At 44.6% G+C, this 20,928-nt stretch overlaps 1 protein-coding gene across 2 annotated transcripts in view; it reads left to right on the top strand.

Annotated features, from left to right (window-relative positions):
* Positions 1-19,140, top strand: part of LOC140694131 (N-acetylated-alpha-linked acidic dipeptidase 2-like) — a 33,985-nt gene extending 14,845 nt beyond the window's left edge. Inside the window, exons 12-15 of one of the 2 annotated variants that reach the window (XM_072957553.1) lie at positions 8,365-8,609; positions 10,616-10,741; positions 18,125-18,275; positions 19,033-19,140. The gene's annotated coding sequence lies outside the window, so the exon portion shown is untranslated. Of the gene's footprint in view, positions 1-2,499; positions 2,737-8,364; positions 8,610-10,615; positions 10,742-18,124; positions 18,276-19,032 lie in introns of those variants that run through there. The other variant, XM_072957551.1, reaches the window with a different exon arrangement.
* The last annotated feature ends 1,788 nt before the right edge of the window (positions 19,141-20,928 follow it).

Below are 20,928 nucleotides of genomic sequence, written 5' to 3'. Positions count from 1 at the left end.
GCTGTTTCTTAATTTTCTTTCTTTCTTTCTTTTTTTCTTTTTTGTAATTTAATTCTTTAGAAGGTCCAATAAAGATTGAAGGAGAAAGGAGGAAAGAAAAGCTGTCAGGGGTGAACATGAAATCATAAAACTTGCCAGATTTTAAGTATTTTTCCAGTTAAAGTAGTTCTCTTTGCTCCAATTTAAAGAAACAACTTATAGTTTCCCATTTTTCATAATTCTTCAAAAATATATGTTGATTTAATAGTATTTTACAGGGGGGAGGGGTGTGAGTAGGGACAGACTGGAAGTTCAAGATTTATAAATACTGACAGGTATATATAGAATAGATAAACAAGCTTATACTGTATAGCACAGGGAAATATATTCAAGAATTTGTAGTAGCTCATGGTGAAAAAATATGAAAACAAATATACGTATATTCATAAAGGATTGAAAAATTGTGCTGTACACCAGAAATTGACACAACATTGTAAATGGACTATAACTCAGTTAAAAAATAAAAGATATAACTGTTAGAACACTATAAAAAAAGTAGTATTTTAGATTTTTTTTTATTTTATTCTCCTTTTCTTATAAAAGCACCCCTATGAAGATCAATAAGGCTTGATATCTTCATATCTATCATGATCCTCCATTGTGAATACAGAGTAACCTGCCTGTGGCACAGCTATGTTAGAATAAATGAAAAGTGAACTCTTCCTGACAGCTAATAACTAATGTATATTTAAAGCATATGAAATCTGATAAGCCTGTGATGCCCATTTAAATCAATCAGTTGCTCCACTGTCAATTATCTGCCAGGATCTAAGTTGATATGTCTTTATAAAATATAAATACATATAAAAATAATATAAACCTACTATAAACAGAAATGACTTGGTTAGTAATATGAAAATTGAGCAGCTATTTTTATCTCATTTAAAATGATGCCCTCAATTACTTTAAGTTATCATTAATTATATAGATATTTTGACCACTGAAGTTTGTGTCTGAGTCATGTTGCAGCTCTTACATAGCAAAGCATTTTGAACTTTTATATTGCCTTTCCTATTTTCTCATGCTTATCAGGGACTTGCATAGGCATTATTTTTTCTATGACTCTATAAACAGATGTATGCCTGAAATTTTCTTTTGTGTCTCAGTGTTTCTAGCATTATATTACTGACAGATTTTTTATTGGTTAGCAATCTAATTTTTTTCTTGGTATATATAGTCCTTTCAGTCCTTTCAAATATATATATATATATATATATATATATATATATATGTAGTCAGTTTTCAATTTTGTGTCAATTTCTGGTGTGCAGCACAATGCTTCAGTCATACATGAACATACATATATTCATTTTCATACTCTTTTTCACCATAAGTTACTACAAAACTTTATTGGATATAGTTCCCTGTGCTATACAGTATGAACTTGTTTATAAATTGGGAGTTTGAGATTTCCAGGTACTAAATATTAACATTACATTTTATGATGCTCACTTTATCCCATATTCAGACATGCTTTTAAAACTTTATTTTCACTTAATATATAAGCAAGCAGGCTTACTCTAAATTGTTTTATTTTCTGTCTGTTTCTAAAATAGAATTAGCTAATAAATTCAGTGATAAAAGCTTGAATTATACTTTTATTTTATTTGCCAAGATCCCACTCCTGGCTGACCATTTTGGGTATTTAAGTATAAAGTAAGTAAATGTCAGTAGAATTAGGAAACCATTCCTGTGGTAATATTATTTTCAGTCCTTTCAAATAAACTCAGTGCCCAATATTTTGCAGAGGAAGCATTCTAAACATGACCAGGATCTTCTATCTTATACGTTTGTCAGAAAGTATCAAATGTTAAACAGTTTGATAAACAGAATAGTGCACCACACTGACCCCTACCTATATCCATGTTCTAATCCTGAAATCTGTGAATATGTTATTTTACATGGCAAAGGGTATTTTGCAGATGTATCAGGTTAAGGACTCTGAGACAGGGAGATTAGCCTGGATTTTCTACATGGGCCTAGTCTAACAACAGGAGTCATTAAAAATTGAAAATCTTTCCCAGATGTGGTCAGAAAGATATGACTTTGGAAGAAGGATTAGAAAGCTGTAAAGCTGTTAGCTTTGAAGATAGAGGAAGGGTCATGGGTAAAGAAATGTGGGTGAACACTAGAAGCCGGAAAAGACAAGGAAATATATTCTTCCTTTGACTTACAGAAGGGCATACAGCCCTGCTGACATCTTGATTTTTAGCCAAGTGATACCTGTTCCTGACTTGACCTACAGAATCATAAAATAATAAGTTTGTGTTGCTTTAAGCTGCAAAATTTGTGATAATTTGTAACAGCAGTGATAAAAATAAGTATAGGGGAGGTAATCCAAATTTATGGATTGGAGGGTTCAACATTTTAAAGATGTCAGTTCCCCTTCAACTGATTCAAAGATTTATATGTGCACATCAAAATCCCCAAAACTTAATTGTTGTTACTGTTTCTTTGTAGAACTTGACAAGCTGATTCTAAATACATAGAGAAGCTTGAAGAGCCAACAATAGCCAAGCTGATATTAAAGAACAATGTTAAAGAACTTATTATAAAACAATATTAAGTCTATGTGATAACTTCCTAAAGTTAGACATATAGACCAATGGAACAGTATTGAATTAAACCCTGTACCATACATGAACAGTAATTTTAGATAGATTATAAATCTAATAAATTTGAAACAAAAAGCAAAGCATCTGGGGGAGGGTAAAGCTCAGGTGGAATGTGTGCTTAGCATGCATAAGGTCTTGGGTTCAACTCCCAGTACCTCCATTAAAATAAATAACCTAATCCCCCACCAAAATAAAGCATCTAGAAAATAGTGTAGGAGATATTTTAATGACTTTGAAGCGGCAAAGAGTTCTTAAACAGGACACAGCACTAAACATAAAAGAAGAGTTTTAAGTTGGACTTCAGTAAAATTAAGAATTATTTTTATCAAGAGATACCATTAAGAAAGTGAAAAGCCACATGGTGCGAAAATATATTTGCTATATCTATATCCACCAAAAGACTTGTATCTAGGGCATATAGAGAACAAAAACCAGTGGAGAAAAAGGCAAAACCTCAATATTAAAATGTGCAAAAAAATTGAACAGGTGCTTCACACACAAAAAGAAAAATCCAAATAAGCTATGAAAAGTGGCTGAGCTCTTTAGTAATAATAAAAATACGTACTAAAACCACACTTGGAACACCATTAGACATCCACTAGAATAGTTAGTTGTTAAGTGATATGAAGCATTGGTGAGGGTAACATGCAATGGGGACTCTTACACATGGCCAGTGGGAATATAAATTCTTACAAATAATTTGAAATTAGGCTTTTTGAATGAAAGTTATATATGTATATGTGTGTGTGTGTATATATGCACACACACACACATATACATACATACAAACACACACTCCCTGTGTACCCTTCAGAAGCTTCTACATCAGAGCACAAAAGGACATCCAGAAAATTCTCATAATCACTATTTGTTATAGCCCCAAATAGAATATGACCCAAACATCTGTCAACAATAAATACATAACCATAAGTGGTGGCACATGCATACAATTTGTATACTTTAAAGCAATAAAAATAAATATACTAGTTTACAGAAAACACTAGTGGATGAATCTTACATAATGTTGAGTGGAATGTACGGGACTAAAAATTTCAAAAGCAAAAAAACCAATCCATGGTGGCTGAATTTAGGATGGTGAATCCATCAAAGGGGTGCCATAGTATCTGGGAAGAAACCCAAAGTGGAACAGCAATGTTCTGTTTCTTGACTGGATGAAGGTTACATAGATGTGTTTACTTTGTGAAAAATCACTGAGATGTATACTTAAGATATGTTCACATGTAAGCATGTATATTATATTTGCATTTTTTAAAAAAAATGTTTGCTTGCAAAAAAAGATATCCAAAGCCTAAGTATTTATCAGTAGGAGAATGGATAAAACAAAGATAGTATATTCAAGCAATGGAATACAATTCAACAATAAAAAAGAATCAACTACTGATACAAGGATGAACCTCAAAAGTCTAATTTATACATTTCATTGTCAGGTAAATTTTAACTCAGAAGGTAAACAAAACTATAAGCAGGCATGTGCCCTAGGGGGAGGGGTGCTGAAGCCTTTGTCTCCTCAGACCTGTGCCATTACTGGCACATCTCGCAAGAAGAGAGGCAGGGCTCAGCCACAGCTACCATCTCCTCCTGTGCATATTGCCAGGGCGGGGGCAGGGCTGAGACCTGAATCTGCACGTGGGGGCCCCACAACCTTTTAGGCAGGACTGAGACTTGTTTATAGCCTGAGGCAGAGAGGATATTTCTACCCTGACACCTCAGAGAACTTGTGCCGCCAAGGGAAACAAGGAGCTCAGATTTGGCACAGAGCGTAGGCGGGGCTGTTCCGTGGTCTTCCCTGAGCCCACCTACAGACCGCCTACCCGAGGCAGAGCAGGCAGCTGCACAGAGCAGCGGAGCGACCAGCACCAGGAGAGGGCAGGTGGGCAGCCACCCACCTTCCTGGCAGGAACACAGCACCTGACCACAGTGCTGGGACAGGGTGTGATCTGCCCACCTGCTTCCCCCTAAGCACAGCATCTGACTGTGGCATCAGGAGGGGGAGTGACCTGCCCACCCACTGGATAAGAGTTCAGCTCCTGACCTAGTGTTAGGAGGGGGCACAATCTGCTGGCCAACAGCCACTGAGAGCAGCACAGATGAGGGTGCCAACAGAAGGCCTATGAAACAGCAAGCTGAGTTCATGAAGCAGGGCAAAGACACAAAGACCTCTCGATAAAATCATTAAGGGCACACCATCTCCAGGATAAGTAGGTAACTGCTACTCCTTAAGCCACGGTGCCAGAGAGATATGAGCAATGTGAAGAAGCAGAGAAACCACTCCCAATGAAAAGATCAAGAGAAATCCCCTGAAAGCATGAACAAAGAAATAGACATTGATGGTCTATTAAATCAAGATTTCAAAAAAGAGTGATCAAAGTACTGAAGGAACTAAAAGAAATAGTGTTTAGGTATATAAAATGTATCAAAAATGAAATAGAAACTATAAAGAAGAACTAGGTAGAATTAGTAAACTCATTGGCTGAGATGAGAGCTGACCTAAAGGCTGTGCAAAGCAGACAAGAAAATACAGAAGAATAAATAAGTGACCTAGAAGACAGGACAACAGAAAGCACCCAATCAGAACAGCTGAGAGAAAAACAAATGAAAAACAAAACAATATACGGGACCTATGGGGTAATATAAACTGTGCCAATGTCTGCATAATAGGAGTTCCAGAAGGGGAAAAAGAACAAAGCGGATTGAAAAGGTATGGGAAGGACTCATGACTGAAAATTTCCCAAACCTAAAGAAGGAATCATATCCAAGCACAGGAGGCTCAGAGGGTCCCAAGCAGGAAGAACCGAAACAGACCCACACCAAGGCATATCCTAATCAAGATAGCCAGATTCAAGGATAAAGAAATGATCCTAAAGGTAGCAAGAGAAAAACAAAGAGTGAGTTACAAGGGAACCCCCATAAGGTTTTCAGCTGATTTTTCTACACTATTTACAACAGCTAAGGCATGGAAACAGCCTAAAATGTCCATCAACAGATGACTGGATAAAGATGTGGGATATTTATATGATGGGATACTATTCAGCCACAAAAACTGACTACATAACGCCATTTGCAGAGATATGGATGCTCCTGAAGAATGTTATTCATGGTGGAGCAGTACAGAAAGAGAAAGAGAAATACCATGTGAGATCACTCATGTGTGGAATCTTAAATATATGCAAGATCTTGTGGTAACTCACAGCAAAAAAAAAAGTGACAATGAATATATGTACGTTCATGTATAACTGAAAAATTGTGCTCTACACTGGAATTTGTCATAACATTGTAAAATGACTATTACTCAATAAAAAATGTTTAAAAATAAATAAAATAAAATATAACCTTTAAAATACTGTATAATGAGAGGTGTGATGTTCTAGTATCTGTTCTAAGAAGTACGTTAGACACACATAAGAATAGCCAATGGTCAGAAAGATCACATGTTATCAGCTACCACCCCATGCAAATTAATGACATTTAGCAGATATTCATATATGTGTGTAAATATATAAAATAGGTATTAGTCTATATGTAAATCAAATCAAATATTATATTATAATCTAATGTAAAATCATATCAGCAAAAGCACTGTGCTGACATAAGTGTCTTGGTGTAAACAGATTACAATTTTTTATTGAGTTGTCATAATGGGATAATATTGTGAACCAAATGGAAATTGTAAAAAAAAGTTATCCAAAAAAAAAAAAATCCTGACTACATGAAAAGATGCAGTTACTATAAGGCCTTTCCCATTATTTACTATCAGTGTCAGAAAGTCTTGGAATAAGTTAGGAGAATTAAAAACTCTAACAAGACACAAGAATGCACTCTCTGTTAAAGAAAATAAACGAAAAGAAAAAAACAAATGAATAGACAATTAAGGTCCTACAGATAAAAATACCAATTTTTATGGGAAATAGCCTTAAAATAAAAAATGAGATTATATTCTAATTTCACCTTTTGAATTAAGATATACAAAATTTAGCTGAATACCTTCGTATTTTGCACTTATGAAGAAAAAAGTGTATTTGCAATGAAAAAGCAGCCATTACCCTGCCTTTTGAGTATTCTAAAGTTTTAGGTCTGAATATATTTCATCTTAAATGATCTTAAGCACTATGCAGTGGTTGGTGTTTTAAAAATACCACTGTGTGTGGAACTTCTAAAAGTGCTTCAAAAAATTTATATTTTTGTAATAATTTAGCAATGGCCTGGATATTATTTTTAAGAAGACAACTCACCATGGAATACTGCAAGATTTTTTCAATGAGTTTATATTCACACATGTTTAAGATTGTCACTGTATTATGAGAAAATGTCAACCGTGGCAGTATTTTGACTTGAAAATGAGATAAGCTGAGAAGCATATTTTAAGTATAAACTAAATGATTGCATTCCTTTAAAGACAAGAAAGTAAAAGCATGATAAACTCTGACTTTGACACACTTAAAATATAAAAATTAACATAATGTAATTTTACACACTTCTCTTTAACTCTCAGTACTTTCTCAGCCCCTTTCCCATTACACCCGCGTCCCCGCTCCTGACCCTTGGTGTACACACCTCCGTTCACACGGAGAAAGGGGGGACCCGGGCGGTGAGGACCAGGGGCGCGGACACCCCCGCGGCCCGGATGGACACGGACACTCACACCCGCATCCCCGCTCCTGACCCGCGGTGTACACACCTACGATCACACGGGGGAAGGGGGGACCCGGGCGGTGAGGACAAGGGGCGCGGACACCCCAGCGGCCCCGATGGACACGGGCACTCACCCGCTCCCGGCGGGCGAGGAGAATAGTCGAAGCGGGCGCCAGCGCACCCGTCCCCTCCTGCCCTGCTGGCCGGGGCCCCAGCTCGGTCAGGTCCACACACACCCCGGCAGGAAGCGGGCTCAGGCCGTGGGAAACCGGCGTAACTTCAGACAGAGAGCGGGGAGCATCCTCCCGCAGACACGCAGGCAGCGCTGTCCAGGAGCCTCCTTGGCGCCGCCCTCTCAGCCCTGAGGAAAGTAAGCTCCGCCCCCAGGGAAGACGCTGGCTGCTGACGCGGACTGCGCATGCGCACCGCCACCTAAGACACGCTGGCTTCGTTCGCCCCCTGCAGGTCCTCGAGGGCGGTGCAGGATACTCGGAACTCACTGTAGAACACATGACCCCTCCCAGCCATGATGCTAAATCAATGGAAATCTCAGTGCCCTGGCCTCTTTTTTAATGGCACTGGTGATGCTCTCATCCAGCCATGCCTGCTCTCTTGCCTGGCACATGCCTCAGTCCTTGGAATCCCGCCTGAATCAGATTCTGTTCTGGAGGAAGGACAGGTGCAGAAGAATCTCAAAATTCCAGACTTAGAAGATGACCAGGAACCCAGACTCAACTCTGTCAACTCCCTGGGGTCCCCTGAGGAGTGTGGTTTTCTCAGAACCATCTGCCCTGTGTCAGGAGCAGACCAAGCCTCAGGTAGCTTAGAGAGGCTATCATGCAGCACATGCTTTGGATGGTTCTCAGTTCTGACCTGCATGATCTTGAGACCCTTTTGTAACTCCTAACACTCTGTTTTCTCATACCTATAGTGATGGTTATTGATGACTGAGTTAAACCTCTTACAATGCTGAGGTGCTATTGTTCCTTGGATAACAGAATATTTTGAAGGGATCAACTGTTTATCACTTCCCCCTAATGAAGTATGTTTTTAAAACTAGAAATATTTCAGGGGGCACTCAGGTCCTCCTCTTGCACCAGTTCCTGAGGTGTTGGCAGTTTCTGCTCTGAGCTCCAGATCCTGATCCTGCCGGTGGTCTATGGTGATGCCAGTGTGTACATGCTCTTCCTTTTGCACCGGTGTGGAAAGGAGACAGCCCTTCCCCTACATGAGGCTGCAACACGCTGACACTCAAAGCAGGCACAATGAAGAACCAGCTAGAGTCCCCGGTACCAGCTGTCCCAGGTAGAAACGTCACCTTCACCACAGTGTTCCTGTGCTCCTATCAGGCCTTCACTACTCCCAGCAGGCCATGCATGAGCAGTGTGACAGTGTGACACCTGCACAGCATGGTGGTGATGATCCCACCTTATCTGTTTCTTTTTGGAATGTCCCCACACCTCTCTGAGCTTCACTTTGCTCTTCTCACAGGCAGAGTTGTACAGGCATGAACCTCACAGGGTTATGGTAGGTAGTCACGGTAGCTGCTCACCCAGTGGCAGGCTCTGCCGAGAGGGCTGCTGGGAGTGCTGTGTGTCTTCACACTTGTCCTTCACTCTCCCCAGTGAAAACACTCTTGGCCTTATCCTTCCCTGGTCTGCGGCCTTTCTGTGCTTGCAAAAGAACATGGAAACTATCTGCAAAGAAGTTTTGAGGTTCTGTCCATCTGGTCCAGGAAATGCTGACTCTCCGAGTTGTGCTGTTGGGTGGGCTCTCATGGGAGGGGCTTGGGCAGGACTTCCCTTTGCAATAAGCTGCCCCACCCAGCCCTTTCCATGATCCAGACTCCTGGGACCAGGGTGCAAATCCCCAGCTCCGCACTTGTCAACCATGTGACCTGGGCAAATTTCTCAAACCCAAGCTTTGTCCACCCACGGTTAGCAGAGATGGGGGATAACAGGATGTCCCGCACAGAGTGTCTGTGCAGATTAAGTGAGGTAGAACAGACAGAACAGTGGTGGGGCCTGGCCCATTGGTTGACAGAAGGGAGCTCACCATGTGCAGCAAGTTCCACGGGTCACCCAGCAATCTGCCCAGAGGCTTAGCCACTCCATCGCTATCATGCATCTGAAGTCCACTTAACCACATGGGAGAGAAACAAACACATTTTCTGAGTGTAGCTACCACAGGGAAAATTGCATCTGAGCGGGGAGTAATACCAGAGGGTGATCAGAATGTCGGAAGATGCCCCCTGGGTTTGAGCAGACTGGAGCTGCCCTCCAGAGCCTGGGGTTAGTGAGGATGGGCTTGTAGAAATGCCCCTCTCCTTTACCCATCAATGCTGGGTGCTGCGGGTACTGAGTCCCACAATCGGTGTGCTGCTAGGTCCCTCAGCACAGAGAAAAACCCAGGGGTTCCCACAAGGCTTCGGCTACATCCTCTGCTTCCTGAACTCCCACTCTGGTGACCCCACCTGGGATGCAGAGATGAGGTGAGGCAGGGACCTGTGCTGTCAACATCACTGCTCTACCCTGGGAATCTGGCACACAGTAGGTGCTTGGTAAGACATTGTTGAATGAACAGCAATACTGGGCCAAGTTTGTGTGGGTGTCTGTGCCCCCAGATCAGGGACCCCTCAGGGCCCACCTCACAAGTGACATGAAAATAATAATCCCACCAGGAGCAATAACAGTTCCTCAGAATAAATGGGCTTTTCCAAGCACTCTCCACCTGTTGCAAAGGCCTCCAAGCAGGGAAGTGGGCTGTCAGGGGCAGCACTGCACTCTCCACTGTAACAAGGAGAAAGCCAAGGGCCACAGAGAGGAGTGCCTTTCCAGTGTCACTGCTCACTTTCCCACCTTTTGGGAGACCAGGAGGCTTTTCTACTACATTCTGGCTCTGAAGCCCCAATACTGTGTGGACATGCCTCCCTCCCCGGAGCAAGGAACCACTAAGTGACCTGTCACTTGTCACCAAGCAGACAGGCTCATTCCAGCTCATTGTGCCACCAGCAGGTTGTGCTAGAAGCAGAATCCTCTGGGAGACATCACACTCTCCCAAGCTGGAAACAGGTGAACAGCTCACAGGTTTCCTGAAGAGGATGGTCACATGGCCTTGATCTGGCCGATCAGCATTTTCCATCCTCCCTGGCCACTGTGATTGGCTCAAGGCTGGGCACCAGCCCAATCAGGCTCCACGGAGGTCAGGCCTAGTTGCTGGAATCCTGGGAGCAGAGAAGTTCTATTTCAGTTGGGAGTTGAGGGGTGGTGATGTCAGCCTGTGGCAGTTGGTGACTATCTTGCTTTATAAAGGCAGAGCCATGTGAAGATGACACCAGTGGCAGAGCCCAGAGGTGGGGAAGGATGACTTTTGTTGATGTCACTGAGCACCAGGTACAGACCTGCCTGAAGCTATCTCCCTGTGGACGTCTCAGTTAGGTAAGTCATTCTCTCCTGCCCTGTTTGCTTCTTAAAGCCACTTTGGTTTTCTGTCACTGGTTTTAAGAAAAAGTTTGACTATTCCTTCAAGCTGGCTAAATGGAGACCCTGGAACTGCAACAGTGAGGTGACAGGCAACAATGTGGCAAATAGACTCCAGAGGCCTCTGTTCAAACAGGGGATTGTAAATGACAAGGGAGAGTACACATGGCCTCAGTGAACAGATTTGCTACTGGTAGCTCCCAGTTCCTGGATATTAGAGTGCCTGCACTCAGCCAAGTCTCAGCTCTGCTGTCACACCTGCTAACCCACAACTCTCCTCTCCCACCTGCCGGGCCTAGGGGGGCTGGACACCCCCGGGCACCTGAAACAGCCCAGGGCTTTGTGTAGTAATTTACACAGGCTGCCCCCAGTTCTGAGGGTGAGGGTGACTGGGTTCCAGTTTACAGAGAAAACAGACTAGACGTTCTCACTGGTGAGATGTGGGGGTGGGACCCCAATCTACCATCTGACCTATGACTTCGGAGTGGACAGCCTTCCCACCCTCAGCCAGGATGCTTGCTAAGCCTCGGGGCTCAGGAGTCCTGTTCCCTCCATCACCCTTCCTGGAGGTGAGAGTGGGAGGCTCTTCTCTATACAACATTCACCCCTGCAGGGGCACACGTGTGACCTCACAGTCTGTCATCCCTTCCTTATGACCTGGACCTCCTTGATGTGTGAGCACTGCAGATCATGGGTGCACACGTGGGCAGGTGCACCATGACTGAGAGGACAGCACTCCAATTTAAGCCCCCTCCATGCTCAGATGATTACATCCTGGATTTGAGGGGTTCCCAGGGGTCTGGTGGCCAATTCTGGCCTTAGGGGCAAATTCTTATCACCCAGGGGGCTAATTTTTAAATTAAATTACACATTTACAATTCAATAGTCAAGCCCCTTTCTAGGCAGCCTTGTAGCCTCTCAGCTTTTACCCCTCGCTGTGACCATGTTCTAAGCTTCAAATTGAGTGCCATTATGGACATGAACATGTCCCTGTCATGTGTCACCTTCACAGTAAGCGGCCACCCCAAACTCCCCTCCCTTCCCCTTGTCGATATCTCCACACAGGGAGTAGGGTCCTTTTGATGCAGTTGTGCAAATGTGCGAGCTAAGGGTTTAGAATGTCCAGGCTAGGAGGGGTCTTCTCCACATGGCAGGGCAGGTGGGCTGGCAGGGGGTGATGGTTCACTTGTAAAACCTCAGCTGGTTTCAGGCAGTGACAAGAGACTGGCAGCCAAGGGCTCAGCTGGTGCAGAGTAAGCGGATTAAATGTGTTCACCCAGACGCCTTGGGAGTGGCAGCCCTGGAGTACGACTACAAGTGAGGAAGGTGGAGGGTCCCCAGTGCCTGGACCTCCAACTTCTAAAAATCAGGACTGAGATGTGGCTTTGAAATCAGAACACTGGAATTCAAAGCTTCCCCCACCACTTTGTCAATAATTCAGAGCAAATCAGCCTCAGTTTTCTCACGTGTAAAGTGAGAACTTTGAAGCCTCTCCCTCTGAGGGTGTGGAGGGAAGTAAATGCGGTGACAGCAGAGCACAGGAGCTGTCTGGGCTGAGCCTGCATACAGGCAGGCCGTTGTTGCTGCCATGACCACTGTCTTCCAGGGCAGGGTCTGCACTCGTTCCCTGTGAAGGTCCAGACAGTAAACATTCTAGGCTTTGAGGGACCTACAGTCTCTGTCACAACTACCACCCTCTGCTGTTGGAGGGCAAAGGCAGCTCCTGCAGTAGGTAGTCCAGGCTCGCACCCCCGCTTCCTGACATAAGTATTCCTGAGATACAATTTTCACATAACTTTGTTGGCTTTAGGTGTGCAGCATAATGACTTGTTACATGTGCATATTGTGAAATGATCAGTTCATTAACTTTACTTGACCTCTGTCATCACCCATAGTGACACACTATTTTCCTTGTGATGAGAAATTTTAAGAGGTACTCTCTTAACTAACAAATGCACAACGCAGTGCTGTTAACTACAGTCACCTTGCAGTACATTATGTCCCCAGGACTTGTTTATCTTCTAACTGGAAGTTTGTACATTTTGATTATCTTCCCGAATTTCAATCACCCCCTGACTCACCTCTGGCAACCACCAACCTGATCTCTGTTTCTATGTGTTTCGGTTTATTTTGTAGATTCCACATATAAATGAGATCATAGGTATTTGTCTTTCTGTCTTATTTATTTCACTTAGCATAATACCCTGAAGGTCCACCCAAGTTGTCACAAATGGCAGTATTTCACTTTTTTAATGTCTGAATAAGATTCCATTTTATATACATATATATGCATCACGTTTTCTGTACCCATTCATCTGCTGATGGACACTTAGGTTGTTTACATATCTTGGTTATTGTAAATAATGATACAGTGAACATGAGGGTGCAGTTGTCTCATTGACATAGTGATTTCATTTCCTTTGGATATATTTCCTGCAGTGGACTTGCTGGATCATATGGAAGTTCTAATTTTAAATTTTGGGGGAGACTTCTTACTCTTTTCCCGAGTGATAGCACCAATTTACATTCCCACCAACATTGCACAAGTTTCCCTTTACTTCACACCACCACCATCACTTGTTATCTCTTGTATTTTGATGACACCCACCCTGACAGGTGAGAGGGGGTATCTCATTGTGGTTTTGATTTGCATTTCCCTGATGGTGAGTGATGTTGAGCACCTTTTCATGTACCTGATAGACATCTGTGTGCCTTCTTTGGAAAAATGTCTATTCAGTTCCTCTGCCCACTTTTTAAATCAGATTGCTTGTTTTTTGCTGTTGAATTGTAAGAGTTTTTTATATGTTTTGGGTGTTAACCCCTTATCAGATATATAGTCTGAAAGTACTTTCTCCCCTTCTGTCTGTTATCCTACCCTCTGCTTTCTGGATGACAGGGGTCCAGGCACTTGGGAATCTCTGCTTCTCACGTGTTTCCAATGGTGGGTGGGTGAGGGCTGTGTTCTGATAAAAGTGTGCACAACCGTGGGTCACTACCCCTTAGTTTAGAAGGTGGGCTCTGAAGAGTGCAGTGTGGGCAGGGATGTTTCCCTGAAGTCATCATTTGGATGGTCATGTGCTCTGGAACTCACATCATCTAGCCCGGGTGTGATGGGGCAATTTGCAAAGGGAGGACCTTGTAGCTAAGACACTGACCAGGTGATCTTGTGTCTTGTTGGAAGGACCTGGAAACAAAGTTGTGTGGAACAGGGACTCCTCCAGGTCACAAGGCTCAGTTCAGACTTCTGGGATGCAGAGACCTGCTCAGAGCCACTGTCACTGAGGAGGGAAGGGCCTCAGGCAGGAGGGAGGAGTTGCTGGATTTCACTTGCCCTGTTTGTCAAGTTTCAGCTCTGGTGATGTGTGGAACATGGGCTTAGCTTTGGGAATGTAAGAGGAGAGGTTCCTGGGGAAGGGCTGGCTTTTTCCTCTGATTGAGGTCCTACTGTGTGCCAATCACAGCAGTCCTCTGAGTCAGGGCTGGAAAGCCAGGCACAGAGAGGTCAGGGAGTTTCCAAGTCACACAACATTAGGGGCATCATTAGGGTCTGATGCAGACCTGACGCCCAGCCCACATTCTCTCTCCTTTCTCAGGACCATCATGATCCCACATGTCAGAATCACCCAGAGAGGCCCAGGTATGGGCACTGGGACCTTTCCTGCCTAACATGCCAGGAGCCTTAAGAGGGACGACAAGACACTTCCTGAGTCCATGATTCCCAGAGGCTGCTCTTAGCAAGAGGCTCAGCACACACTCCTGGATGAATCCTAGCTCTGTCCTGAGTCACTCTGTCCTCCCTGCCTCAGTTCTTCTGCCCACATGGGGCTGCAAACAGCAGCCACTTCACAAGGGTCTATGGAACCTCCAGGATCCTGGAAGCAGCGCCCTCACACAGGGAGCACGGTCTCCTTAACTTTTCCTCACCTCTTTGCTGGATGTAGAGTCCCAGAGGGGCACTGGCTTGTCCCAATTCTCACCCCAGATCAGGGTCCAGCAGGGGGTGGTGTCCAGGCTGGACTCTGTCCTCTGCCCCTTTTGGGGACCCTCATTCATTGCCCCTTGGCTGCCTGGACACTGTCTTCCAGGGGCCACTCTGTGCCTCCCACACCTACCTAGCATCCACCCACCCTGGGTTACTCCAGCGCCCTCTGGCCCTTGGCCACACACCTACTCCGTGTTGAGTGGAAATGAGGTGACCGACATGCTGGGCCTCCTGGACAGTCTGGAGGAGCCCGATATCCCCAACCTGCCCACCACACCAGGTGCCCAAGATGGGGAGAGGGTGTGCCTCCATTCATACTCTGATTTGCTCAGATTCTCAGCACCTACTTTGCTGGGTGGATATGGGGGCAGAGGTATGATGTAAAAGCAGGAGACATGGACAGCAGACCATGAGAAGGGGGCTAGCCCAGGCTGGTCTCATAACCCCCTTAGATTTGACTTTATCATCTTTAAAGTGGGACAGACTCTTGTGAGGTGAGCAGGATCCTGACCCATAGCCAGGCACTGTCCTACACACCTTAGAGAAGCTTACTGACTCCTCATGAAAATCTGTGGGGCAGGGACAGGCATTATCACCCATTTCTGCAGAAGTAACTGAGGCGCAGAGAGAACAGCTGAGGTGACCACCCCAGATTACATAGCCCAGGTCATCTGGTTCCAGTGTCCAGGCTCATGGTAAGTGCCCATTCTGGGTTTTCCTCCTCCCTTCATCCTCCACTGGGACCCATGGCCGCAGCCTCATCTCAGTGTGATTGTTCATGGGGAGCAGGGTGGTTGCACTGAGGGCCCGTTTCTCTGAGGACTGCTTTCCCAGAAGGCTCAAGGGGTTGACTGTATTCACTACTGGACACCCAGGCCTGGGCCCAGGCCAGCCACACTGCAAAGCCTGAATCAGTGATTGTTGAGTGAATACCTGAACCTCTGCGTGTATCTGCATGTTGCCCCCATTTCCTCATCTCCACAGCTGGCTACCCAGCCAAAACGTTGTGTAATCAGGCCTGGGCCAGGGACAGTCAAAGGGACCAGAGCTGCTCAGCTGGGGACAGGAAGCCTCAGGGGCCCTGTGGCTGTCCCAAGCACCTCCTGGGGCAATTCACAGGGAAGCCCAGACAGCTTCCAGGAACAGCAATCAGGTCCCAATCCCAGGGGTATAGGGTAGGTCTTGAGGGGTGTTCCTGAGACTGACTTTGTGTATGAAGGGGGCCTGGGGGTCAGGCTGCTTTCAACGTCCATTCCAGGCCCACACCCCTGCTGGCAGCATGGAGCTAGTCATAAAGGACACAGGTCGTGGGGCCAAGGCTATAGCAGGGCTCTGCTCCCTCTCTGTGGCTCAGTGTCCTCATCTGTAACAGAGAACTAGTAACAGGGCCATGGGAGGGCTCACTGAGACCCTCCTCTGTGGCTTTGGTTGGACACTGCCCTCTCTCTGCTCAGTGCCCTTCTCTGTAATAGAGAACTAGTAACATTTTTCTTAGCCCGTTTTGGCCCCATTTTTCTGAGTCTCTTTCTACATTGGGCCCAGGGCTTTCACAGAGATCACAGACTTGGGATGTAATCAGAGTGTGGTCACAGCCCTAGTGGTCTCAATTGAGGCCAGAGGAGCTTCAGGGGGGGTGGGAATCCAGAACTGCTTCATGGAGGAGGTAAGATCTGAGCTGTGTCCCCAAGGATGAGCTGTCATCTAGCTGAGGCCTGGCATTGAGCAGGACCCATGTACATGGTTAATGAGGGTGTGAATGAATGGATGGGCACCCCTCTAACAGAGAGTGAGGGGGGAGTCCCCTAGGCCAAAGCAGGAAACACAGGGCACCCTGGGGGAGCAGAGGGCGGGGCTGCAGTGTGATGCCTGCCTCACCCTTTATGGGTGTCTTGCCACCACTTTAGCGTGTGTTCTGGTGGATTTAGAGCCCTTTCCTCTCCTCTGCTAAAGTATCCTGCTCTTCATTCCCAGCAACATCCGCCTGTGTCACCTCAGTGTCCCCAAGTGGACCTGGACCTGTCTTGTGGGAGATTGTGAAGAGGGATTTGGTGTGCATCCCAAGAATGATGTGGGAGGGAGAGGATAATAGGGACCTCCATAGGGGATCATGGGCTGGGAGACATCGGAGGGGTGGGGAAGGCAGAGCCTCAGAGCTGTAGGATCCTGCTAGTGGTGGCTCCTTCACGAGGGGCTTCACAGGAAGGAAGCAAACATGGGGTAAAGGCAGAGCTCAGTTTGGGGCTTGCTGACATGGAACAGCTCATCACAGAGATGTCCAGAGGAGCTGGATGTAGGGAACGAAGATGCCACTGATGTCAGGGTCAAAGCCTGAGACCCAGATGTGGTGGGGCGGTGGTGCAGGGGAAGGGGCTTGAGGATATCAAGATGTTCATTCATTGGGGTCCTCAGGGTGGGGACCTTCATGTTCATTTCATAGCCACCTGGTGCCTGACAGAGTTAGGCTTAGGGAGGTCACTGAGTAGACACGTGCCGATAACCTAGATTCTCCTCTTTCCACATAAAGTCCCTGGTGTGAAGCCAGCAGGCACTCTTCAGAGTCATACACCCTCACCCATGGGCTCTCTGTGTGCCTAGAGCCCAGTGGCCCCTTACCTCCCACTCCCCACTGCAGGACCCTTTGCACACCTGCATTTCCACAAGCTATAAAACATCTTCTCTTGCTGTGTGTTTACCCTATGAAACCTCATTGCCCCAGGAAGAGAGAACTCACATCCTTCCCTTATTAAATTGGTAAAGCCTTTTGTTCAGAGAAGCCCCTGACAGATCTCACAACCAACAAGGTACCTGTGCATGAATTGATCATGCAGCCCCCTCCTCCTTGTGTGCACAGCACCCCCCCCAATAACAGACCCCACACACTCAACATTGGCTCTCGTGTAGGCACCTCTTGCCTGTGTGGCCTGATGTTGCCTATAGCAGTGTCCCTATTGAACTTTCCTAAACCCTTCTCAGACGCTGGTAATTCTTTACCAACCCAAGTAATTAGCCTGCCATTGTGCCCACAACACCTGAAACAGAGTTGACTAAATTATGCAGACTGATGATGCAGGTTAATTTGCTATAAAGGTGAAATCAAGGTTTACAAATGAAAGCAACATACATACTCAAGGCAGGACTAAGAACTCACACGGATAACTAAGACCCTCCACATACATCCCACTTTGCCCTTAGGGCCTTTGGGATGGCTGCTCTTTCAGCCAGGCTCTCTCTCCCCCTGCTTCTTAAACACCTCCAGGAATCTGCTCAAATGTCCTCCCTGACCTTATTTTTCTCCATGGAACATATCACCTCCGGACATTGTGTATATTTTACTTAATTTTCTCTGTGTCCCCCACCAGGCTGTCTGCTGCATGAGGATGGAGACCTGACTGCTTCACTACCTGCTGTGCCCGGTATCTGGAACCCACCCAACACAGTAGGACCTCAGAGATTGTGTGACGGGTGTGTGATCACTGTAGGCCACAGACAAAAGCCTTCCCAGCAGTCATGGTAAGAGTCATTCATACTCTACTTACTGAGCCCTACTGTGTGCTGGTTACTGACCTGGGTGGGAGGCATGCAGTGGATTAGACACAGTGAGCACACACAGCATGTTAGGAGGGACCTGTGCTCTGGAGAGCACATAAGGCTGGGGGAAGTCAGGAGTGCAGGAGTGGAGGAGAAGAGGGCCAGGTGGAGACAGTGGTGCCAGAGGAGACAGAGAGGTGGGGCCCAGGTCGTGTAGGGCTTTATGGCTCCTGTGAGGGCTTTTCCTCAGGGCAGCGGAACCATGGCTGGGTACGGAGCAGGGGCCCGTGTCCTGAATGCTATGCAGGAAATGGAGCAGGTGTCTGCTGGGGAGATGTGCTTGGAGGAGGCTGTCCCTGTAGACTGTGCAGGCAGAGAAGGCTCCTCTGAGGAGGTGACATCTGAGCTGAGCCCTTGTATGGACCGTGTTTCCACCTTCTGTAGACTGGATGCTTTCATCTGCCCTGCAGCCCTGTGCAGGACACACCCTGTTCTCAGTCACCTGGACTTGGCCTCCTGCCTCCCTTGTGGGCCCTCCCACCCCAGAAGGAGTCCTTCTAGATCTAACTCACTACCTCCTCCACTGGACTTGGACTCACACTGAGCCACTGTCCACCTGCCCAACTCACCCAGAGTCAAGTCCAGAAACTTGGGGGAGCCCCTCCACCACAGAGCCCATGAACTTACTCAAATGGCCAGTCCTCAGCCTGCTCACATGCCTCACACTCCCCTCCTGCAGAAACCCTGTGACAGATCATGTCCACAGCACCCTGCTCCTCCGATCCTGACCCCAGGATTTCCCATGGGGTGTGACCCCGCATGGGTTGCAGTCCCCTCCTCCAGTCTGGTGAGTAGAAACTACCTTTTCTTTTTTCTTTTGTTAATATATTTATTTTTTTAATTTTTATTTTATTGAGTTATAGTCAGTTTGCATTGTTGTGTCAATTTCCAGCATAGAACATAATTTTGTCAATTGTGTTTACTCTTTCAAGAAACCATCTCTTGGCTTGATTTTTTCAAATGTTTCTTATATCTCTATTTTATTTATTTCCTCCCTGATCTTTATTATTTCCTTCCTTCTGCTTACTTTTGTTATTTTTGCTCTTCTTTTTCTAATTCTTTTAGGTGGTAAGTTTGATTGTTTATTGCAGTTGTTCCTCGTTTTTGAGGTAGACCTGATTCTCTCGCTATAAACTTCCCTCTAAGCACTGCCTTTTCTGGATCCCATAGGTTCTGTATGGTTGTGTTTTCATCATCATTTGTCTGAATGTGTTTTTTATTTCTTCTTTGATTTCATCATCCACCCATTTTTTTTTAAAGTAGTATGTTGTTTAACCTCCATACTGTCATTTATTTCTCCTTTATTTTTCTGTAGTTCATTTCTAGTTTCATGGTATTGTGGTCAGAAAAAGTTGCTTCAAATATTTTCTATCTTCTTCAAATTGTTAATACTTCTTTTGTGACAAAGTATATGATCTATCCTAGAAAATGTGGTATGTGCACTTGAGAAGAATGTATGTTCTATTTTAGGGAAATATAATGTTCTGAAAATATTACCCAAGACAAATTGTTCTATTGTATCATTTAATTTCTATGTTGTCTTATTAATTTTATGTATGGAATATCTGTCCAGTGATGTTAATGGATTGTTAAAGTCTTCTACTGTGATTGTGTTCCGATCAAATTTTCTCTTTTTATCTGTTAGTATTTTCTTGTTATCTGTTATGTATTTAGGTGCTCCTATGTTGTGTTCATATATGTTAATGAGTGAAATATCTTCATCTATGACTCCTGTAATCATTATAAAATATCCTTCTTAATCTTTCTTTATAATCTTTGTTTTAAAGTCTATTTTATTTGAAATCACTGTTGATATTCCTGCTTTCTGGTCATTTCCATTTGTGTGGAATATCTTTTTCAATCCTCTCACTTTCAATCTATGTGTGTCCTTCTCCCTAACGTGGGTCTCTTCTATACAGCGTATTGTAGATACTTGCTTTATTATCCACTCTGCACTCTATGTCCTTTGATTAAAGCATTTAGTCCACTGACATTTATATTAATTATTGATAGAAATGTGTTTATTACACTTTGAACTTTGTTTTGTAGTTCATTTTGTATTTCCTCTTTGTTCCTTACTTTTTCTTTTTGTGGTTTGATAATTTTCCTTTTTATTATCTTGGTGTCTTTTTAGTTTTGTGACTCTATTGTAACTTTTTGGCTTGTGGTTAACCTACTTTGTACATATATTAACCCATTACTATATCTGTTTGTTTTAAACAGATAGTAATATAAGCTCAAACCCATCCTACCAAGAACAAAAAAGAGAGAGAGACAGAGAGAAAGAGAGAGAGAGAGAAACCTGTATATTTTCTTGCTCGCCTCTCCCACCCTTAATGATTTAGATGCCCTCTTTTATGATTTCATGGTTATTCTGTTGTAATTCATTGTAGCAATCACCTTTCCAATTATGGTTTTCTCCTTTTTGTAGCATCCTGCTTCTTTTCTATTTAGAGTAGGTCTTTCAATATTTCCTTTAGCATAGGTTTAGTGTTGCTAACTTCTTTTAGTTTTTGCTTGTCTGTGAAGTTCTTTATCTCTCCTTCTATTCTAAAGGATACCCTTGCTGGATAAA

This window comes from Vicugna pacos, unplaced genomic scaffold (genome assembly GCF_048564905.1).
Source record: "Vicugna pacos unplaced genomic scaffold, VicPac4 scaffold_20, whole genome shotgun sequence".
Taxonomy (NCBI): domain Eukaryota; kingdom Metazoa; phylum Chordata; class Mammalia; order Artiodactyla; family Camelidae; genus Vicugna; species Vicugna pacos.
This window is presented reverse-complemented; position numbering and strand designations above follow the sequence as displayed.